Source organism: Diceros bicornis, chromosome 22 (genome assembly GCF_020826845.1).
Source record: "Diceros bicornis minor isolate mBicDic1 chromosome 22, mDicBic1.mat.cur, whole genome shotgun sequence".
Lineage (NCBI taxonomy): Eukaryota > Metazoa > Chordata > Mammalia > Perissodactyla > Rhinocerotidae > Diceros > Diceros bicornis.
In genome coordinates, this window is record NC_080761.1 from 49,377,008 (window position 1) to 49,400,267 (window position 23,260).

The 23,260-nt window shown below is 36.3% G+C and overlaps 1 protein-coding gene across 2 annotated transcripts in view; it reads right to left on the bottom strand.

The window, feature by feature from the left end:
• Window positions 1-23,260, bottom strand: part of LINGO2 (leucine rich repeat and Ig domain containing 2) — a 368,701-nt gene that overhangs the window by 278,967 nt on the left and 66,474 nt on the right. Inside the window, exons 2-3 of one of the 2 annotated variants that reach the window (XR_009223485.1) lie at window positions 12,593-12,751; window positions 6,106-7,433 (exon numbers count right to left, since the gene is read on the bottom strand). The gene's annotated coding sequence lies outside the window, so the exon portion shown is untranslated. Of the gene's footprint in view, window positions 1-6,105; window positions 7,434-12,592; window positions 12,752-23,260 lie in introns of those variants that run through there. The other variant, XM_058565933.1, reaches the window with a different exon arrangement.

The following is a 23,260-nucleotide window of genomic DNA, read 5'->3' on the forward strand; positions in this document are numbered from 1 at the left end:
AGGGTAACATGAGAACACAAACATGCAAAGAAATCCAAGAATATTAGAAGCTTGTGAAATTAGGTTCTTAGAAATAAACACTGGGAACTACTGATGAAATTATTAGATCACCTGAAGATCATCTTTGTGTGGTTTCCTTTGACTAGAGCTACTTTGAAGTTTAGTTCCAATTAAGCCAACATCCCTTTGCTCTTCTTCATTGTGGAGGGTAGAGTGGAGCTAAAACACCCGGAAGTTGTTTAGCTATCAGGGTGATCTGAATGGGGGCTGGTCCTTATGTACCCTGTAGTAAATGCTATACTTGGTGCTCTTGTCTATTTCACAAAGAACGAAGAATGGGTTGTTCTTCTTGCCTAGGCAACCAATGGTAAGTGGGTAAATGCAATGTGCCAGGCAGGTGCCCAGCTTTCTGTAGTGACTTTTCTATCACACAACTGCAAAATATATGTTTCCCTAAAAGCCACTTGGCCAATGCCCGATTCTTTTCTGGGGCAGTCAGACCTTGAATTGACTCAGATTAGAATAGTGAAATCCAGTGATGATTTTCTTGCATACAACCCTGGCTCTTATTTCTTTTTTTTCATAACAATAGTAACAGGCACAATATAATATTCATTATCATTGTTTGCAATCATCCTTTTGAAGAATTTCATTCAAATACAAAAACATCTGATCTGAGCAGCAAACTCTGAAAAATAGCTGCTTTAATTTCTTTTTAAACATGAGGACAGTTACAAAGAAAGAAGGTAAGGTGGGGCCTGTCTGGTGGCATAGCTGTTAAGTTCCTGCACTCCGCTTCTATGGCCCGGCGTTCGCAGGTTCAGATCCTGGGCATGGACAGATGCACCGCTTGTCAAGCCATGCTGTGGCGGCATCACATATAAAGTAGAGAAAGATGGGCAGGGTTGTTAGCCCAAGGCCAATCTTCCTCAGCAAAAAGAGGAGGATTGCCAACAGATGTTAGCTCAAGGCCAGTCTTCCTCCCCGCCAAAAAAAAATAAGTAAAGGAGGTAAGGTGAATGTGGATGCATGGGCAGGACAGGGTGAAATTTACAAACACCCAAAGCATACTATAAATATCACTCTTTGCCAGTAGGAAAATAGTTTTATTTTTTAAAATTAATAGAGTACGTAATTTGAAAGTACTGGCAAAGAATTTTACTTCCAATGTTCTAAATGTAATATTGAAATTTGAATTTTCAGTCTAATTGATTTCTAAAGTAAATAAGAAAGTGCATATCCTTTTCTTTTCACCATTAAAAGCCTCTATTGACTACTAAAACATTTCGACTGCAATAAAATGTCATATGCATTCTCATCCTTTCATCAATTCATTAATTCACTTATTCATAAATACATATTAAGGGACTATTACGGGCCAGCCCTGTGGCTTAGCAGTTAAGTGCATGCACTCTGCTACTGGCGGACGGGGTTCAGATCCCGGGCGCGCCACCGATGCACCGCTTCTCTGGCCATGCTGAGGCAGTGCCCCACATACAGCAAATATAAGGATGTGCAACTATGACATACAACTATTACTAGGGCTTTGGGGGTAAAAAGAAAGGGACTATTAGGTGCCAGGCTTTTTTATTTATTTTTTATTTTTTTAATGTTTTTTTTTTTATTTTTTGGTGAGGAAGATTGGCTGTGAGCTAAGATCTGTTGCCAATCTTTTTCTTTTTGTTGGGGAAGATTGGCCCTGGGCTAACATCTGTGCCCATCTCCTCTATTTTGTACATGGGATGCCACCACAGTATGGCTAGATGAGCGGTACATAGATCCGCACCCAGGAGCCAAACCCGCGAACCCTGAGCCTCCCAAGCGGAGCATGCAAACTTAACCACTATGCCACCAGGCCAGCCCTGGCATTTTTTTTTTATTTTTTATGAGCAAAGATTACTACAATAGGAAAGAACTAGTGCTCAACCTTAAGATGTTTATAGTATGGTGAGGAAGAAAAATACAGATGTGGACAACAGCCAATACATCACAAGTTCACGCTGTTATTAATAGACTCATCCTACTTGAAGGCAGATCTGGCAGTTATTTACATTCACTTCTGTAGATCTGGTATTAATGATGATGATTTGTGACTGACTTGTTCCTAGACTTAAATTATAAATGCCTTCCTGGTAGTTTCAAACCACAGTTACTGGGTTCTGCATGTGGAAAATGCTTGCTTGAATCTGTCACTATTTCTAAACAAGAAATAAAATGCCTTGTGGAAAAGGCAAGCTGAATTTGCTGTTGATCTTTATAACCCAAACATTTGGGGGAACTTCAATGTCCAGTCATAGAGTTCCATTTAAATCACGGCCTTGATTAAATCTCACAAAGCGTGTCAGACGCAGAGGCCAGCCACAGACTCACCTGGGTGGAATATGATTAGACTTGGCAACCAGAGAGGTACTTAGTGCAATTACCTTCTGATTAATTAGATCCCACAGTTTGAAACAGTCAAGTTATTTCCAAGATATGAATCTTTTAGTAGTAAGTGCATCATATTGACTAGAATGAGTTATGGGACATATCTTACAAGGGTGAGACAACTATAACTCAGGGGTGAATTATGTGCAGAATTTGGGACAAATGAGATCAAACTATAATTTACCATCTCTTTCAGGACAGTTTTTTTTTTGGAAGGTCTCCAAATCATGTATCTCAGAAGGTTCTGGCTTGATTACGAATTATATTTGATGAAAGATTGGATTGAGAAAACACTACGCTTTCTGCTGATGAAGCATGGTTTCATTCTGCTGCAAACTCATGCCAGGAAACAAACATCATTTTTGAAATAAAAATTATTACAAGTTAACTTAGACATTGTACTATAATAACTGTACTCTCTTGGCTTATATAAGATGAGATTTGATAGTTGAGTTTGCACCAACTGTGTCCAGGAGATGTTCAGGAACAGGGTAGGAGACTTTCTATTAGGTATGGATTTGAGAATTACTAGAAGCTGGGATTTGGGGCTAGGAAATTCTTTGATGCCTCTTACAGTGCTTCAAATTTGCTAGCAACCGGCTGTAAAAACCTACGTGTGGGGCTGGCCTGGTGGAGTAGTCGTGGAGTTCACACGTTCCACTTTGGCTTCCCAAAGTCCAGCTCATCAAGCCATACTGTGGCAACATCCTATGTACAAAATAGAGGAAGACTGGCATAGATGTTAGCTCAGGACGATCTTCCTCAAGCAAAAAGAGGGACATTGGCAGCAGATGTTAGCTCAGGGCCATTCTTCCTCACTCCAAAACAAAACAAAACAAAACAAAACAAAACAAAAACCTATGCACAATGCTTTTAGTTCTATTTATTGCATACTCATAACAATACGTATCATTTTCACTATTTACAGTCTAACTCTCAGTAACTAAAAGAATGTACTCATTTGTACCTCGATTATTGCATATGGATTGTTTTTTGTAATACTTGCGATTCTATTTATTATACTTGCTTACTTGCATTGCACAGATAGGAAAATTATGTGGCAGGGAAGAAGAATGTTGAAATCCAAAGACCTTAAGAGCACTTAAGTCATGGAAAGATGGGAACAAACTTGTTCAGAGGTATATCTAACATTGTGAGGAGTTAATTTTTAATTTTCTTTAAGACTTTTTAGATTAGAGGTCTAGACAGAGATGGCATATGTGTGATGTTGATTATGGTTTAATCCAAGTAGGATATACCGGAGGAAATTTACTGAGCTTTGGAGCCTAGCTAAACTCCAGTAACACAGAATCATGAAAAGGCATTTAAACTCTTAAAACTTTTCTATCAGAATTAGTTTTCAACCCACTTTGAATTGCTCATATAAATATCATCATTTTTATGAAATCACATTTTTGAGTCACATTTCAATACCATCTGCAATATTTCCAGTGCTGGATATAGAATTTTTGTTTTCAATCCTGATAATTTACATCATATTTGCCAGCCCGCAACATTTTTACTAGACATTCTAGAACTTTCTGTTCTTTTCAACCATCCCATAACGGCATTTCAGGGAAGTAAAGGCAAAGAGGAGAACGGGATTTGATTTGCAGTCATCAAAATTCACAAAGAATTATGTGACTTAGTCTTGATGTAATTGAGAAGAAAAGGCATATGTTCATTTACACAGGCCAGCTCTATGAGATACAAATGTTCTGGGAAAACAAAGATGAATAGGAGCTGGTCCCTGTCTTAGAGGACTCACATTCTAGTGAGAGAAGCACATATGGTAGAAGTATGTTCAACGGGTCAAGAAGGACAAATAAGAGTTAGCCAGATATGCATGGCAGAGGATGATCAACAGTGTGCAACAGCAATGGGGACAAATAAGACGCATGCTTAGAAAGTGTGAGCCTCAAGAGATAAGAAGAGGTTTGATCATGGAGAACCTCCTATGATACATTAAGACATAAGGGCTTTATCCTCAAGGTATGGGAATGACATGTTGAGATTTGCTTTTAGCTGCAGCAAAAAGGGTGGAGGATAAAACTGAAGACAAGGAAACATTAAAAGACTACTACAGCAAAGCATTTTCAAAAAGAAAGAGAATTCTTACTCTTTTTGAGGCTCAGCTCTTGCTCTACCTCCTTTATGAAGCTTCCCTGAGGCTTCCAGCCCAGCAAGACTTTTTATTCCTCTAAATCTCTGGGGTTCTTGTCATCTACTCAAGTTCCCACCTGACACTTATGGTACCGCCTTTCTTCTTTTCTGATAATGTTATAAATCTGCTCTGCTTGTCGTTGGCATCATAAGCTCCCTGAGGGTAAAGTTAATATTTAAGAGTAGAGATTGTCTTTAATCTATGTGAAAGTGAAAGCAGACCGAAATGGAGACTGCAGAAGAGACTCTCAGCTAAAATCTCCTGACGATTGTGCTAATGATGTAGCCTAACATTCACTGGCTTTGGCTTAATAATTAGGTTGCATCTTGAATGTGTAAAGCATAGCCAGTGTATAGAATTGAACCACCAAGAGTGTGAAAGTGAGGTTACCCTCTGAAAAGTAATTCCCCAGTAAAAGGAATTCTATCTCTAGGAGCTGCACTAAAATTACAATGTCCCTCTGGTTAAAAGCCAAAGAGTGAGGGAGAATGGTGTCCAGACTTTGCTTGGATGAAAAAGAAAACTATAATCTCATTGATGGTAGTAACACATCTAGAGAAGGGACATGTTACTGGAGATACTGGTCTGTTTTGATCGAAACAGAGAAGTCTAAAGAAAAAAATGTTAGCATGTTCATATGTTAGGGAGGAGAGAGAAAAGAGGGGAGAGTACGTGTGTATGGGGGTGGGGAAGAGGTAGGAGGAAGAGGAAGAAAAAAACAAGGAGGGATAAGAAAGAAGAAGGAGGAAGAGGAGGAGAGGGAAGGAGGAGAGGGAAAAAGAGAGGAAGAGAGAGAGAAGGAGAAAAGAGAATGAGAATGCATCTGGTCAAGGCCTATGTTCTTTACACCAGAATTGTCATCTGTGGGAAAAGATGGCTCAAAACCATTCACTTTCTCTGATTACCAACAATCCTCTAATTATTCAGGAAATGAGGGGCCCATGTGTCAGGCAAACCTAAGCTCTTTCTTTCTGAGCCAGTCCTTATCATAAATTAACACACCAGCAAAATGTATTTGGCTACAAAACCATTTGTACGCAAAACATACACCTCCAGACCAGTGTTCCATAGAACTCATGTTGGAAAACAATCCGTTAAATTACTCTGGTGCTTTCCGTTAGGGGAAAGAAAATCCTATGTAGATGAAAAGTAAAATATTATTCAAATGATTTTTAGTTTGGCCATTTATGTAGATATTCAATAAATTACGAGTATATAAATTTACATACAACATTTATACCAAGAATTATATATGAAGTTTGTACGTAAGTTTTGCTCTCTTTGTTGAAAAGGAGAAACCAGTTTGTTATTGACATTCTCATCAGCAAACATCTGTTCAGAATCAGGGCCGATCATAACACTAATAGTAACGGGCTCCCCATAAAAAGAAACACTATGGGTGCTACCTTTTCATCTACTTTCAAATTCATGGAAAAGCAACACACACATACATGCAACAAGAAGGAAATTACACAATATTATAAAAATTTATTACATAATAAGCAAATGTGCACACATGTATAATGGCATAAGGATTGGATTGTTAGTTCTAAGAACTGAAAAATAGGGTAATAATATAATGGAAAACTTAACAGCTTTTATAAAGAGGAGATCTTGGGAGAGAAACTCACACTGATACATATGGCTGTGTCAGCCTGGAAAAATTACTAACTTTTCTGTGTCTCGGTTTCTTCATCTTGAATAAAAACTGTTTGTCTCCAGCAGTATCTTAATTTCTTGCTAAATCTTACCGTCAGAATGAATAAATCCTTTCTAATGAAGTGTTCCCTTTGCTCACTCAGGGATTTCCTACCCTTCAGTCTAAAACCTCTTGTACACATTTTTATCAAACCGTTAACCCCTGGCATGACTCTGCTTGACTTTCCTCCAACTCCACAGTCCATCCCTTCAGTGCTACTTCCCCAACCACAGTGCATTTCTGAATTCCTTTCCTTTCCGTCCTGGGCTTCCTCTGCCCCTCTGAGGGCAACGGCGAGCTGTCCAGGGAAGACGAGCTGCTCTCCAGTCCTGGCTTGTTGCGGATACCCTCAGTCCAACCCTATAAGGCCCTTCGCCAAAGCCTGGAATCCTTTTATTCACCTCTGGTTGATTCCTTTCCTCCCACTGCAGTTTTCTTGTCTCCACTGTCTTCCCTCATTTTTCAGCTAATGATCTAGATTCCGTCTTTTACTGAAAAGACTGGGGCCATCCAAACTAATAGTCTACAAAGCACTGGACAGAATTTCATGGAATTGTCTTTGACTTAATCCCATTCTTCTCCTAGTATGGTTTTAAATGGCATGTTGTAAGATTAATCATGCCACTTAATTTTTAAAGTATTATTTTACCATGCTAAATGTAGTTTTAATCCTAAATTTTCATTTCAAAATTAATAACAGTCTTTCTTGTAAGATACATGTAACAAAAAAAAGGTTAGAGGCATAATTATATATATTGCTGATTAATGTCAGGGACCTCTAAAGACATTCTCTATTAGTGTATGTTAAAGTAGTATTTCCAAATTAGAGAATTATGTCAACAGAGGATGATTTTTGCTGTTCTGAGATATATGTTAATGTTTCATTTAGTAGTTTTCTATGTGTTTTATTTTTTCTAAAAACTATAATTTGGTATGAAAAGGTATTCTGGTGATCTTTGGTTATAAAGAAAATTCTATTTATCTCAATATCAAGGCACCCAGCAATCTGATTATAATATGACCCATAATAGATTGTTAAACAGAGCATTATCTCAAAGTCTAACCATAACTCATAGACCTGTCATTCTCCTAAGAAGGAACTTGTTGCTGTAAATAGGTTAGACCAAGATGTCCTCGAAGAGCCTGAAAAAGAGAAATGCTTATATAACTAAATAATAATAACTACCATAACAACTAACACTTATTCAGTGCTTATGAGGTGTCAGGTATCCTGCTAAGCACTTCACATCTCATTTACTTCTGGGGACCAAGGGTAAAATATTCTGACATTTGGCTGAAACGAATGGACTCCTAGGTAGAACTGCTACATATATAGACAATAATAATAATAATAATATAATTAGAGCAATATCTTTTATATAATGTGTCAGATATTCTGCTGAGTGTTTTATATCTATGATCTCATTTAATCCTCACAATTGCACCATGGGACTACTACCAATATCTTCATGTTACTAATTGGGAAGCAAAGCTCTGAGATGATAAAAAACTGGACCAAGATCACATAGCTTGTAACTGTGAGTTGGGATTCAAACCCAGACCTTACTTAAAGCCAATATCTATAAATGTGATAGTAGATTTATAACCACCATTTGCTATAAACTGCTTCCTCAAAATAGTAACTTGCTAGGATTGCGGCATTCCAGTGACTTCCACCGGGAGAGGTCCACACTCAAGAGTATGGAATGAGCCAGAGTCTCACTTCTTTTTCCTAAGCATTTGAGATTTATAAAAAAAAAAAATTCAATACTTGTGACTGCTTGTGAAAGAGAACCACACTTTATTTATAAAGGCAATGAGATATTTAATAAATGTTTTCCTTTCTTTGTTTTTTTTGTTCCTTCATTTTAGATTAAATCCTCCATACTTCTTTTCTTTGGGTACTATTATATATCACTATGTGATTTAAAAATATCTGTTACTAAATAAGAAAAGTATTGAAATGAAAGGATAAGACATCCTTGATCTAACAATGGACAGGATTATCCAAATACCAATTGACCCCATTAACAAGAAAGAGATGTTTCCTACTGTTGAAAATATAGAAGTTGCAATTTTGATCTTAAGCACAGGCTTTAATATTCTTTCATTCATTCACTCATCAGATATGTTTATTGACTATGTATATAGCTCTAGAATTAAGATCTTAGAGAAGAAAGACAAAGACCTCGGTCTCAAGAATATCACATCTTAGTGAATCATAAGTACATTTCCTTAAGTATTCATATTTAGAAAGAAATTCTTGGATTTTTCCCAGACTATAAGGGAACTTCGCTGAAAACAGATGATTCAATCATATAAAATGTACCGAGTCTGTTGTACTGCTGGGGAGCCTTATGAAAATGGTAATTTTCAATAAAATAATTGGAGAGAAAGTGATGCTGTAAGTTAGGAATTTCCTGTAGCCGAGGTGTTAATGCACCCTAGCTCATTAGAGGATTGTGTCAGAGAAGGTCAAGCTGAAGTTCAGTTCCATTCATTTTGTGTCTTCTTCAGGCTCCCTTCCCCAGTTATTTTCCATAGCTTTAAAGTGTTCCCTATTATTTTGACCAAATGTGCATGGTGACGGAAAGGACGTGATACTTTCAGCAGAATTACTTAATTAGGTTTAAGTGAGCAATCTGTGCCAAGTAGGGTAGGTTTGCTTTCTAGCCATAAAAATGTGCCTGCAATGCACGTTGCGTTTCTGAGGAGCGAAACTCAGTGATTGATGTGATGATAAAATGATGAAGGGAAGGATAGAGCCTGAGAGATAAAAGTCTCAAAAGCGACATAAAGTAGGGGAGCAGCTGCCCCCATCTTAATTGAAGCATAAATTTCAGGAACAGGATCTGAGGTTTAATTTCAAGCACATATTGGGAGAGAGTTTAGTGTGTGTGTGTGTGTGTGTGTGCCTGTGTACCCGTGTAGGTGACGAAAAACAAGTTAAATTCTTTTCATCCTTTGTATGAAAAATTTTCAAATCATTTCTAAAAAAGGAAAAAGTTGCAAATATAGAAGTATATTGATTATCGCTGAGAGACGTTCATTTAATTAGCATTTAACAGAGACTAATAGAATCAATGATGAGCAGGAGCTGTTCTGGGCACTGGTGATACAACAGACTAGAAGCCATACAACATTTCTGCACTCATGGAACTGAAGTTTTTAGTTTATCTTTTCTCTCTGCACATACCTTCCCCGCCCCCACCCCCATCTTACGCCAGAATCATTTTCTTAAAGTATTGATTAGATTACATCACAGTCATACTTCTAACCACCATAGCTGTGCATGAAAAACCCTCCAGTCCAGCCCCTACCTCTATGTCCAACCTCTTCGTACATTCCTCCCTACGCGCCAGTGTCAAGTCTTCCATTCTCCAACATAACATTTATTTTTATACCATGATGACTTTGCCAGACTGTGCCCTGAGTCTAGAATGTCTTCTGACCTATTTCCCATCAATGAAAATTCTCCCCTCTTTTTAGCCGTGCAGCTGAAACGCCTCGTAAGCCTCAAAGACCTTCTGATACCCCTATCAGTTTTAACAGTCCTTCATCTTAGTGGCTGGAGAATTTTGCTTCAAACGTATCACTCAAGATTTTTGGTTCATTTTGCCTGGAGTGAGCCATTCACACGTCTGTTCTACTTTGTGAGTGTGAACTACTTGAGGACAGGGCAGGGAGGGTTGCTAATTTGTTTCTGGCCACATACTGCTTTACATGCAGTTGACGTGCAAAAAATATTTAGAGAGTAAATAAATATGTAGAAAAAAATATTTAAGATCATAGGAGACTTTTCATGATGGAATCAGCTACCTCACTAAGTTCTCAAGATTTTATTTTCTGGAGATCTCAGGATAAGAGTAGTTGCACAGATGAGAATGTCAATTGCTCTCAGCAGAGAGTAAGGGACACATTGCACACATAGGTGCTACTTAAATGTTTTTCACAACTCACCTTGGAGACTGCATATCCCATTATACAGGGCAAGCTATTATCAGAAGTGCTTTGAAAAATCTCATCTTTTATCTGCTGTCTTTATAGCTTCATATTGCTTCTACGGATAAGCATACAGTAATGCAATCCTGAGCTAGGCAAACCTTTATTTTAAAAATGCTTTAAGAAAGAAAAATTGCTTTTAAGCTGAGGAGCAGGGCAAATTTTTACGACACTGTTATAAACTTCTGAGAAACGGAATTGGGAAGCCTTGACACTCTTTTAACTTTATGGAGAAGCTAACATGCACCACCATAAAAAAATGCAACTACCATTCTTACAACAAAGAACAAAAATGAATTTAGAACTAATATAAACCATAAAACTGTAATGTATAAATTTTCTGTTCATTTTAAAAGAGTTGACCTTTAACTGGGAAAATGGATGAATTCACTGTCAAATCTTTTATGTCTAGAGGGCCCTTCTAAATTGTATGTTTTTATACAGAACGGTGGAATGTATTTTCTCTGTAGATCCTAATCAACAGGATTCACTCCCAAAGACTATGGGAAAAGAAGAGAAGTTATATTTCTTTATAATACTTGGATCAAAAGTACCTGTTGTACACTTTTCCTATATTGATGACTCACACAGTTCAGAAAGATAAAGTATTCTAAAGAATAAAAACATTTATCTCACTAATAGAGGAGACCTCTTCCTTTGTGACAAGATAAATCATTGCTAATAATTGCATTATCACAAGATTATTTACCTTCACAATAGATTTAATTTTATCCCTCTTCTTTTTGTCTGTCTTCTTCTTTCTAAGTCTGATGTTTTAACAGGCAACCCAATTTTGTTGAAAATATTGAAATAAACGTAATCAGGATGAAGTTTGTTTTGGACTCAGAGATTAAGACTTAAAAGCTTAAGAATATGAAAGTTTACCATGAAGCGTTCTTGCTATAATTATTTGCTAGATACTAATGCTGTGAAGCATGGAACTAGGTTGAGCTTTATTCCACAAAGGCATCCTGTATTTCCATGTTCCTTTTATTTACAGACTAGCAGAACTCTTCTACATGTGAGTAACACAACTTGCCACTTAAAAGGACAAACAATTTTCCACTAACTCAGTTCATCAATTAAGGATTTCTGCCATGACTTGGTTTGTCTATACTATTTCAAACAAATTTGAAATTTGCAACAATTTGAGTTTTGTACACTCATGATATTGTCTTATAGACAAATAAGTCATTAGGAGATTGGGAAGGAATATTTATTAAACTTTAGAGAATCAATTATTTTCAAGTATTTTAGCAGCTCTCATTTACATCCATTACTATCTTAAGACATGATTTATTGAATGAGTTCCCTTTACTTTATTTTCAGAAAGTAAAAAACCTGGATTTGTAAGAAACTTAAAGAGTGACAAGTGACTTAGAATAGTCTCCCTTCATTGTTTTCTTAATTAATAAATTTTACTTATATTTTCTGTTTTTATAATTGAACTTAAAGAAAATCTTGCTTTGGATGTATAAAATTCAGAGAAGTTGTGAAAGCTTTGATGGTTTTCAAGTCTGAGAATATGAAAATTGTGATTTCCCCAGGTAAATGTTGATAACAAATTTAAATTATGTTAGAGAGGAGGAAGAGAGTTAAAGAGAAAGATAAGAAGATCCGACCAAACTGTGGGTAATAGTTGAGAAGAGTTTCCAGAATGCAACAGACAAAAGTAGAAAAAAGGAGTATTTGAATAAGAGTATAATACTTTAAATTCTAGGAGACACAATAATAATAGAGTATGTCGTATCACCATTTTAAACAATACTTAGATGAACACAGTTTAGACTGATAAATACTTTCAAAGAAATAAAAGGCAGAATAATGGTATAATTTTCTCAATTGGAGTAACCTTGAAACATACAGTATTTATAAGATCATATGCTATGAATTGATACAGTTCTATATTGTGTAAAATATAAATGCTTAAAGGCAACAGTTTGCCTACTGCACCTTCAAAAGTACAACTGTTTATTTCATTATAGTTCACAGTAGTTACTTAAGGAGGAAATCTCCTTAGCTTGCAATTTTGGGCTATTGCATTAAACTAGCATCCACAGTATTCTTGTGTTTGCTTTGCGTGTATCTTAAAATAACTCCTCTCTCCTCTTGAGAAAAAAATGGACTCAATTATTACTATATACAGTCTTCTGAATCCAAGGGAGCACCATTCTTCAAGAAGCTGTTCAGTGGACTTAGAAAACAAACAGAAAAGCTATACATTATTCAATACATCTTGGCAGCACGCTAAAGCCCTTAGAGCAAATGATAAATGATCAGATGTCTCCTTCAAATCTTACCTGGTTTACTCTTTTTAAAAATCCAACCCTTGCTGTCTACCATGCAAAGCTCTTGGCCACTGGGTGAAATCCAAACTGGATAGTTGATCATGATAATTCCAACACGTCATGGGCAGCAGCATCTCTCAGAGTCCCACAAGCAAATTGCTTGAAATGAACCTGCAACGAACAAGGTATTTCTTCATTTTAATTGAAAAATAGTGAACCATGTCCTAGGTCCAGGAGGCATCACTATGTAATCAATAAAGAAATCATAAAAGAGTGTGTGAGGGGCTATAAATGCTCTCAAGATGCTGATAAATGTCAAAGCCAGAAGACTGAAGTTTATGTGCTACAGAAGGTGTTTTTGCAGAGGGCATGCTCCTCTTCACGTTATTATTGATCTATTTAAGCTGTCAGTATAAATAAACATTATTGATATTAAAACTCACACATTTTATAATGTGTACCCCTTCTTCTTCATGCTGGTGACCATTTGGAGTACTCAGAGTATTTTCCTAACTCTACTCATAATACTCTCAGGGTAACTGGGCAAAACTCAACAGCAGCTAGAGGAAAATCCACATGATGGTTTAGATCAAGGTCAATTTCCTTTGTGAGTTTTGACGCTTCACTGTCAACATGCCCAGTATAGAAATTGCATCATCTCCATAGGACAGTGTGTGAGAAACACCTTTGAGGGGCATATGTGAGGTGCTGCAAACTCAGCAGCATTTGCCATTAGCCATTATCCCTATCAAGATACAGACTATAGTACAATGACCAATACGAACACGTTGTAGCCAGTCCGTAACAAAAGAATGACCAGAGTCCAAGAAAGTAATTAGATAACTAATCTGGGGGCAATGTACCACATATTTAATGGTTCGACTCTTTGTGTTCATATGAGTAAATATGGTGTTTAAACTTCATAAGCACGTTTAACTTCCATTCAAGGAGAAAAAACCCATGCATAATCAACAACTTTTAATTGCACTGATAGTTGCCACACAAATAACCTTGTTCAATAGAAATTTAGAAAAATACTAATGGATAGATTTGCTTCTTGGTCTTCCCAGGGTAGCTCTTAATAACTATTAGATTTTTTTTAGCTGCAACAACCATATTTAGTTGTGCATATATAAAACCAAATTTATTATTATTATTTTCTCAGTAGTCCAACAGAAATGGCTGAGAGGTCATTCTAAATCTGTAGGGAGACTCATGTAAGTGATTATGTGCTGCAGATTCATGGACACAGGTGCAAAAACTGATTTTAACAAGCCACAAAATGATGTATCCTCATGCACCTGTGATTAGAGCTTCAAGTATTCCCAGAAGTCAGTGTGGAGACTTTGTTAAAAGCCACAATAGTGAGATAGCCTATTGTGTTATTTCAGCAAGAATAGTAAGATAGCAAGGGGGTGAAGTCGAGCACATATCTCAGACTAAAATGCAGCACTTCAAAGTCCTTAAAAAAAGAGACGTGTGTACCTGGACCCAAAATGACCATTATGTGATTCAAAACTGGAATGTTACGTTGGCGCTATTACTGACATATATAAATACACACACACACACACACACACACACACACACACACACAAATGGCTAAAATTTTCTTATCTATTGATCCAAGCTATTCATTAAGCTTAAAACCTTAGTCAATATCTGGATGCAAAATGTTTCTACTCATGTCAAAAATTATTTTACTTCTTTGAGGATACTCTGAAAATTATCAAATCAATTCTCTTACAAAAAAAATCTATTTTCATGAGTGGTAATCCTTTTCCATCCCTTGGCGGCCATGCAAGACTTTGGAAGTGGTCATATACTGGTGGACCAAACGACAGAGAAGTGTTTGTAAACATAATCTCCCAGCTTCAAAACTGACTTTGAAGTGAGGAATTTTGGGAAGCTACTTGCTTTGGAAGCACCCATCTATGCCCTAGTGTCACTTCTCATACTTTACTTCCGCAACTTACTATAAAAGAGTGAAAATAAGGAAATCGGCATAAACTCTTGCTTTCTAAAATGACTTTATTTCCTTATACAGAAACAATGCTATTGATCCCTTCTTTGAAGTGATAGGTTTTGTGTATTTTATTTTTTCAGTAGTGATGTTTTCCACTGACCATTGATCACTGATTTATCTATTAATCCATTTATTCATTCCACAAATTTTAATTGAGCACTTCAGTTGTGCCAGGTATGGGATTATGTGCTCAGATACAAACTGAAAACACACATTCTCCCCATAGAAAAAGATTACCATCTATTCTATTCTGATTTGTTGACATATATTTGTAACCAAGAAAGATAGCAATAGTAGACTGAATCAAAATAATTGGCCTTATTTTACACCCCACGCACTAGGTGACCAGACCGTGGCCTTTTATGAAGTTTGTCAGTGAGTATAGAACTATAGGCCAAGGGCAAAGCTACAATATAAAATGAGCAACTCAAGGGGCCGGCCCCGTGGTGCTGTGTTTAAGTTCAGCGCACTCCACTTCTGCAGCCTGGGGTTCAGGGATTCACATTCAAGACGGGGACCTACTCAGCCATGCTGTAGTGGAGACCCATATACAAAATAGAGGAAGATTGGCACAGATGTTAGCTCAGGATGAATCTTCCTCAACCAAAAACAAACAAACAAACAAAAATGACCAATTCACACAGTTGACACATGTGAAAATTTTACTGGATGTGACGGTTTTGTGTTGCTCTTAAGTCTTTCTCCATAAGCCCTTTAGCTGACTGAGTCAAAATGGTTCAGAAAAATCCAACCAATTAGGTTCTGATAGTACGTAAATATTTCTAGCATCCAACATAGAACCAGTGCCTCCTGAATGTGTGTATTAGGCACTACAACACAATCGTGTGTGATTTACATCACACATTAACAGATTTTTTTGTAGGTGAGGGGCGAACATTATCTTCTTATACAAGTTGCTTCACACAATTTTTGTATTATCATTCCACTTGTTTTCTTAAAGAGGATATATAAAATTAAATGCACGTATCCTTCTCAAAGAGAACTCCATGAGGTGCTCATAGGAAGTACTAATTCCATGACATTGGTTTGAAACTTTATTCTAATACCAATTTTCAGAATGAAAAAAAACCACTTAAAATTTTCACTTCTCTCTCTTCAAATATGTTGTTGAATAGGAACATTAAAACAAAAGGTATAGATAATGCTTTTAAAAATACTCTTAGAAATCAAGTGATTTTTACTAAAATCAACACGGTTTCCAAATGGTTGGATTTTCTTCTATTTTCTCATCTTATATTTTTTGCATCTCTGCTTATTACTGAGATGACTTTGTCTGAAAACAAGACTTTTAAAATAAATGATATTCTTATTTTTGAGAAATCTTGTACTCTTTTAAAAATGAATTCTGAATGATTGCATTTTATTGTATGTAAATTATACCTCAATAATGTTAACTATTTTTTTTCTAATGAATTTTTGTCAATATTCAGAGGTTCTAGATAGGGGCATGTTATACAGAACCTATTGATAAAATACTGCTGCACATGAATTTAAAACAAAGCAAGACCAAAATAAATTTGAAAAAAGTAGAAGTTCAAACATTCGTAAATGTTTTCTTGTTTCTTGGTCTGGCCTTAAGTGCTCTGTAATTGAATTTTGGTCTTCTTTGCCTTTCTTTATGCACACCATTACTACCTTTTTAGTTTATCATATTGCTTCGAAGAAAGCTTTCCAAAGGATCCCCTCAGCACTTAGGCACTCATTTTATAGACTATTGATTTGTACTTGTTGATATGTTGCTCTTTAAACTTTATCTCCAGGATGTACTTTGTCTTCCCCATGGAGGCATGTTGCGTAGCCCTCTGGGTAGTCAACAGAACTAGGAGAATGCTCAGCATTCTGTGAGCTCAGTGCATTTGTTAAGTGACTGCTTGGTGCATTTTGCAAGCTTTATATCTGAGTCACTCATTTTCCAGGACAAACATCAAGAATATAAACATCAAGAAAGCAGGAATAGGGAGGTTATCAATCATCAAAGTTATGAGACTTTCTGCCTTAGAAATTTCAAATTTGTTTCCTTTTATCTGTGACATTGGAAAAGGGAGGGTGCCACCATTTTTAGTCATAAAATTATTGCTCCTAAATTTTTTTTTCTTCATTTAGTCAGAGGTTAAAGTCACAGATTATTTCTCAGCAGGCAGGGGTCATCAAAAAAATCGATGTTACTTCTATGTGCCAGTTGCTGTTTTATATGTACTTTCTCCTTTAATTTTCTCAAAAACCATGTGAAGTAAGTATTATGATAATGCCCACTTTATCGTGATGAAAATAAGGATCATAGACTTTAAGTTACTTGCCCAAGGACATAGAGTCTTTGAAAAATGGAGCTGGAATATGCAGTTAATGGATAGTGCTGTACTGTCAATTCTAAGTTCTTATAAATTGAGTTTGAGAGATTTGCTCAATATACAGATGAAAATCTGAGTCTCGGGGAAATGAAGTGACATACCAGAGGTCATTAAGATCACAGTAGGGTCTGGTTGAGTACCTAAACCCAAGATGTCTTTCTAATACACCACTCTTTTACTCAGCTTACTTAGCATGGTGTCTAAACAACTTTATAGATATCCAATTCACTTGAATTTAAAGAACCATGTTTTGGGTAGGTTTTGTTACAGAAAGAACGTACCAAAGCCAACAAACAAAATAACAGGATTTCTGAGTATGTACTGAAGTATAAATGATCTTAATTTTCTGAAAGTAACAGGTGACATCTTTCTGTCTCTCAAGCAATTTTTTTTCCAATGGAAAAAATACAGACATAGAGAGAAGACTGTGTTGACAGATTGTGACAAAGCCTATGATTAGATTAAAATATAAACAGCACATTGGCATTTTGCTGATGCCCATTTGGTATGTCTAGCTACTTTAGTAGTAATTACAAGCTTAAAATAATCTTCCAAGAATTCAAGTAATATTTTCATTTCAGAAACCCAGCAGGAAACCCCTTAAGTGACATAAAACAAAATCTAGGGCAATTCTGTCAATATCTGAGAAACAAGTGCCTGATACTCAAATACAAACAATTCTCCATGTTTCCATCTTTGCTCAAAGATGTTCTGAATTTGATTATGATCTAGAAACGTCATCTTCCTGTTTGCATTTTCTTAAAATGAGAGATCCAATTAGTCACATTCCCAAATCTTCCACAAATGAAACTTGCCTCCACCCTTTCTTTCCTATTTTCTCCCTTCTCCCTTCCCTTCCTTCCTCTTTTCTCCTTCTGTTCGTTCCTCCATTGTCTTCTTCTCTTCCTTTCTTCCTTCCATCCTCCCTTCTTCTCTTTCCTTTTTGTCTTTTCATTTCAATGACCATTTAGACATCTATTAAGTTCTATATAATGTACGGGGCTCTGAGGACAAGGCAAGTACAAAGACGCAGTTCTTGCCCAGGTATTGCTCTTAGTCTACCAGGGTGGACAGAGAAATAAACCAATGTGTTACAGAAGAAGGGTAGGCATCCAACCTGCACTGAGTCTTTCAGAATATGTCAGCCTTGAGTATAAAGATGGTTCATAATTTGACTCTAGCTTGGCTTGGCCTGGTCAAGTTAGAACTTACAAACAAAATTTAACCATCACCAAGAAGCTCCTAAATACCTCACATACTCTCAATTTCCTGGTCTAGAGAGGCATCTTTTAAACTCTCTGAGCTCACAAACAAATGCCTCAGGGTCAGCTGTGTCGTTTAAATGTGAGCATAGCTTGGTCAACTACAACCAGGAGTCAAAGGGCCAGCCAACGGTGAACTGAAGAAAGCAGGCTTAGCTGAATGGCTTTACAAACAACATTTTAAACACTATTTTTGCCAGACAGAACACATTTGTGAATTGGTTTTGGTCTTGGCTAAAGCAGCCTCAGATCCTGCTTTACCACTATTTACCCACTACTGCTTAGACGTTGGTCCCATTCCCCCACGTTATGGCAAAATCCATGGTGTGTAAAAACTTCTCTTCAAGAAATCTTTCTAGTGGGGGGAAAAAAGCCCTCTGGTCTAGTTCATCAAAATTATCAGTGTTTATTACTGTGGATTCTTGGGTGCCACCCTGGAATTAACAAATCCTCATTTTAGAGTGAGATTGGGAATTCTGCTGATGATGGTTCCCTAGATTACACATAGATACACTAATGTTTAAGAACCACTCTTCTCGAACGAAGTCTATTTTTGACAATTGTCAATACTTTCCCACAACTTTTAATTTTTAAAATTTATTTCTCTCTTAATTTCAAATAAATTAGCCTATTTTGGAAAAATGATTCTTTCATGAATTGCATAAATTGAGAAGTTCCCTTGAATGATCAATACTTTTCCTTCAAATATTTAGGAACTTATTTTAATATTCAATATGTACATGATCTTCATCACTCTTTCATTTAATATAGCTTAAATTTTTTGATCACTGAAGAGACTCCCGCAGGTTAGCGAGAAACAATTGTGGACAGCTGGAGATATTGCAAATAATACAGACTAGTCATAATAAGAAAGGAGGAATCAAGCTCTCTTCGGTGAAAGGGAGCACTGTACCGAGAATGGGAAACAAGAAATGAAGGGAGCAAGTGTGGTGGTCTCATCATGACTTGCTTTTCATGAAGAAGAAACTCCTATCTCTGTACAGACCACCGCAATAACAGTGCCACACACAGCATGAGTTTGACAGCAATAACCCTCCTGATGCGATGCAGTTAGCATATCTGAGATTCGCAGCCCCTTTTAGAGGGTTGGTGGTGGTAGGGTGTTTCAGGAGTTAGAGACCGTTCTGGAGAGAAGGGCTAGGAAAATAACCAGTACTAGGCAAGTAACCACTGTGAATTAGTGTGTCATGCTGCTTTACACACAGGTTCTCATTTAATTTTCACAACAAACCTGGGAGACAGATGTTATTTTTCCCACTGGGTGGCTGAGAAGACCTAGAGTGGGGGAGGATAAATAGCTTGCCTAAGGTCAAAGAGCTGCAAGGGAGAAGTAGGATTTAAACCCCTGACTTCTTGATTGCATAGACCGTGATTTTCTGGTATAATAAATGCTCTGTATGTTGTTTGTCCCATCAATTTGCCTTTTTCCACCAATTCAACCATTTTTCTGTTCTATTTCTAATGCCTCCCCTCCTCTAACCACTACATTTCACTTTATCCCAACACCAGGTACAGAGAGAGAAAATATAAGAGAGACAACGTAATGTGTTTTGTTTCTTTTTGTGAAGATTTGTTTTGGGGGGGTGGGGGGTGCTGTCCAAAAACCAACAGACTCCTTTTCCTATTAGGTCTCTTTTTATGAGGAAAGTAGGATGGAGCTTGCATTATTGCATTATTATTGCATGTTGTACTGTTAACAGAAGGATAATCTTAAGAGAAGGGAAAGCCTTCTTCCTACTACTGCCTGGGAAGGAGAGGGGCTTGGATGTCACTGAAACGCAGCCAATATGAACTAAACTTGGAAGCTTGAGAGAATGACACAAAGATTTAAAATATATATATATTTATTATATATGAAATGTATTATATATATCATATATAATATATAAAGTATATAAAAATTATAATATATGTATTAATACAACTAAATATATATTAATAAACAATGCAATATTTAAATAATACAATAAATATCATATGATATATTAAATAAATTATATATTATATGTATATAAATATATATATATATATATTTTAAGGTTAGACTCAAAACAGTGGTGTCTAAAGCACTAGGTTTTCCTGCAATGTGACCTTTATTTTTCCAGCACTTAGCCTCCCAAGCTTCCTTGTTGCTATCTATATGCCTATTTTGTGAGGCCTGAATCTCATTCTGCTAAACTCTTTTTCCACTTAAGGGAGCCAGAGTCATTTTCTAATTCTTGTAACTAAAAATCCTGACTGATAGAGAAATTTGCTTTTTAAAATTGATAGAAAATCTACTAGGACACAGATAGGAGATTGACCCAAAGTAACATGGAGCATGTCAAAGAGAACAACGAAAAGGAAAGAAAACAGGAAAAATAAAATTTGAATAGAGAAACTGTGATTGAAGTATAATGCATCTAGTAAAGTTACCAATAAAAATGAAAGTCTTTATCTAGTAAGTTCCAAATCAGATATTTTAGCAAATGCCTTAATTGTCTTACTTATCAGTGTTTTTAAGTTGAAGGTTGAGAATGACTTCCAGATATGATGGCAGAGCTAGAGCAAATTTAGAATAAAAATACATTTAATTACAAGTGATTTGTTTCACAGACATACATATAAATCCTTTAGAACGGGAGCACCTAGTACACAACGGCAGATTCAATTGATATGCGTGTCGCTGACACTTGTCCAGTTCTGAAGCCCACAGTCATTGGCACAAAGGCCAAGACAGCATCCAGGCTGGTGTGTGATCCATCGTAACCCAATTGCTGCTTTCCTAGGCCTTACTTTTCCTGGCTTTTTTGAGAACAAATACTAGAATTTCTTTTTAATATATAATACTTTAATTTTCCATCTTATCCAGGACTTATTCAGCAGATACACAATGATTGCAACTTTGAAAATCTAGGTTTTTTGAAATGAAATGGGACCAGTCATATTCCCAATCACCATTCATTTACTCAAAAAAATATTCACTGCTTTATTACTGTATTCCAGGCACTGTGCCAGGTTCTGGGAGAAAATGGGAAATAAAACACACACTGGCCTAGACCTCATAGAGCTTACATTGTCTGTTAACTTTTCCTTATTGACCTCACGCATTTTGAATGTGGTTGTACCTAATAGCATGCCCTATTTCTGTGCTCCTCGAGACTAACAGGAATTTGGCATAAAAATTTTGAAAAGTAAGCTGTCAAATTGTCTCAAGATTGAATAAAATGTTTATATTTTTTGACCCACTTGTGGCAAGTGAGAAATAATCCAAAATCCAAAAAAAGCTTATTAATTCATTCATTCCTTACCACATTCAACAAATATTCGTTAACACCACTATGTGCTGGGTTCTGTTTCATTACAACAGAGACCAAGACAAATAAGGTTCCTACTTTCTTGGAGCTTAGTTTCCAGTGGAGGAAGATGGTAAACTATAAAATGATTTCAGAGAGTAATATGTGCTATGGCAAATGTAAAACATAGTAACGTTAGCAACACACAGGACTGGGGAGGCGCTCAATAGACTGGGTGACAAGGCAGGTCCTGAATGGCAGAATATTCATGGACAAGATGTTCACCTAGGTATTATTTACCACAATAAAAAATTAGAAGCAGAGTAAATGCTCAAAAATCAGGTAACTGGTATCGGCCTTACCCTGCCACAAAAAACAACTATAAAAGTGGTAAAAATAAATAAGGTAGCAGTTTTCAGGCACTGAATGGGCAGTACGGAATAGTGACGTTTGAGAGAAAGGAAATACGTCGAGGTGAGCCTCTGATCATCCCACCATTGCCTGGCTTTCTGCCTGGGGACATCATCCTGCCACAGAGAAGGGACATAGTGACACACTGATCTGAGGAGGCAGATATTGAGGCTCCAGGATATTGAACACTGAAATGTACAGGGCAAGGTACCTAAGAAGCAAGAATGCACAGAGGGAGGGACCCTGAAGTCTGAATGGACATGCGCTACAACTCTTTGGGATATAAGAAAACATTCTGAATTGAATGGTAAAGAAAATATGATGCATCAAAATGTGTGGGATGTGGCTAAATCAATGCTTAAAATTATACTGATAATTTTAAAAATTTGTATTAGGAAAGAAGAAAAGTCTTAAATCAAAGATTTAAGTTTCCACCCTAAGAAACTAGGAAAAGAAACAGCAAATTAAGCCCAAATAAAAGGAAGGAAATAAAGATAAAAGCCAGATTCAGTGAAATAGAAACAAACAATACATATAATTTGAAAAATAAAAATAAAATTGATAAATACATAGTAAAATGTAATAAAAACAGAAAATGGAAATTAAAAACATCTGCAGTAAAAGAAGGGATATGACTACAGATCTTACAGACATTAAAAGGATAATAAGGGGATATTGTAAATAACTTTATAACATCATAACTTGACAATTCAGATTAAATGGACAGATTCTTTATAAAACACATTTTAAAATTCCTTTAAAAGTATACCACAACTAATCGAGTTGATTACATCTAATAAAGGATTTGAATTCATAATAACGAAAATCTTCCTACAAAGAAAACGTTGGACTCAGTTTTACTAGCGAGCCTATCAAACAGTGAAGGAAGATATAATACCATTCTTCCACAAATTCTTGTAAAAACTCAAAGAGGAACAAACAATTCCCAGGGCATTTTGAATTCAAGATAAACCTACTCTGGTATCAAGACCTAACAAAGATATAAGAAAAGAAAATTACAGACTAATATCCCTCATAAATGTAGATGCAAAAATCATTAACAAAATATCAGCAAATCAAATCCAGCCACATGTAAAAGAGAACAATACAGTATGACAAACTGGGGATTATCCCCAGAAAGTAATTTAGTTTAACATTTGAATGTAATTCACCATGTGGTCATCTCAATTAATGCAGAAAAAAAATCATTTGACAAAATTTGACACCAATTTATGATAAAAACTCTCAGCAAATTAGGAATAAAATGGGCCTTCCTCAGTCTTATGAAGGACATCTACCTAAAGTTAACATCATCC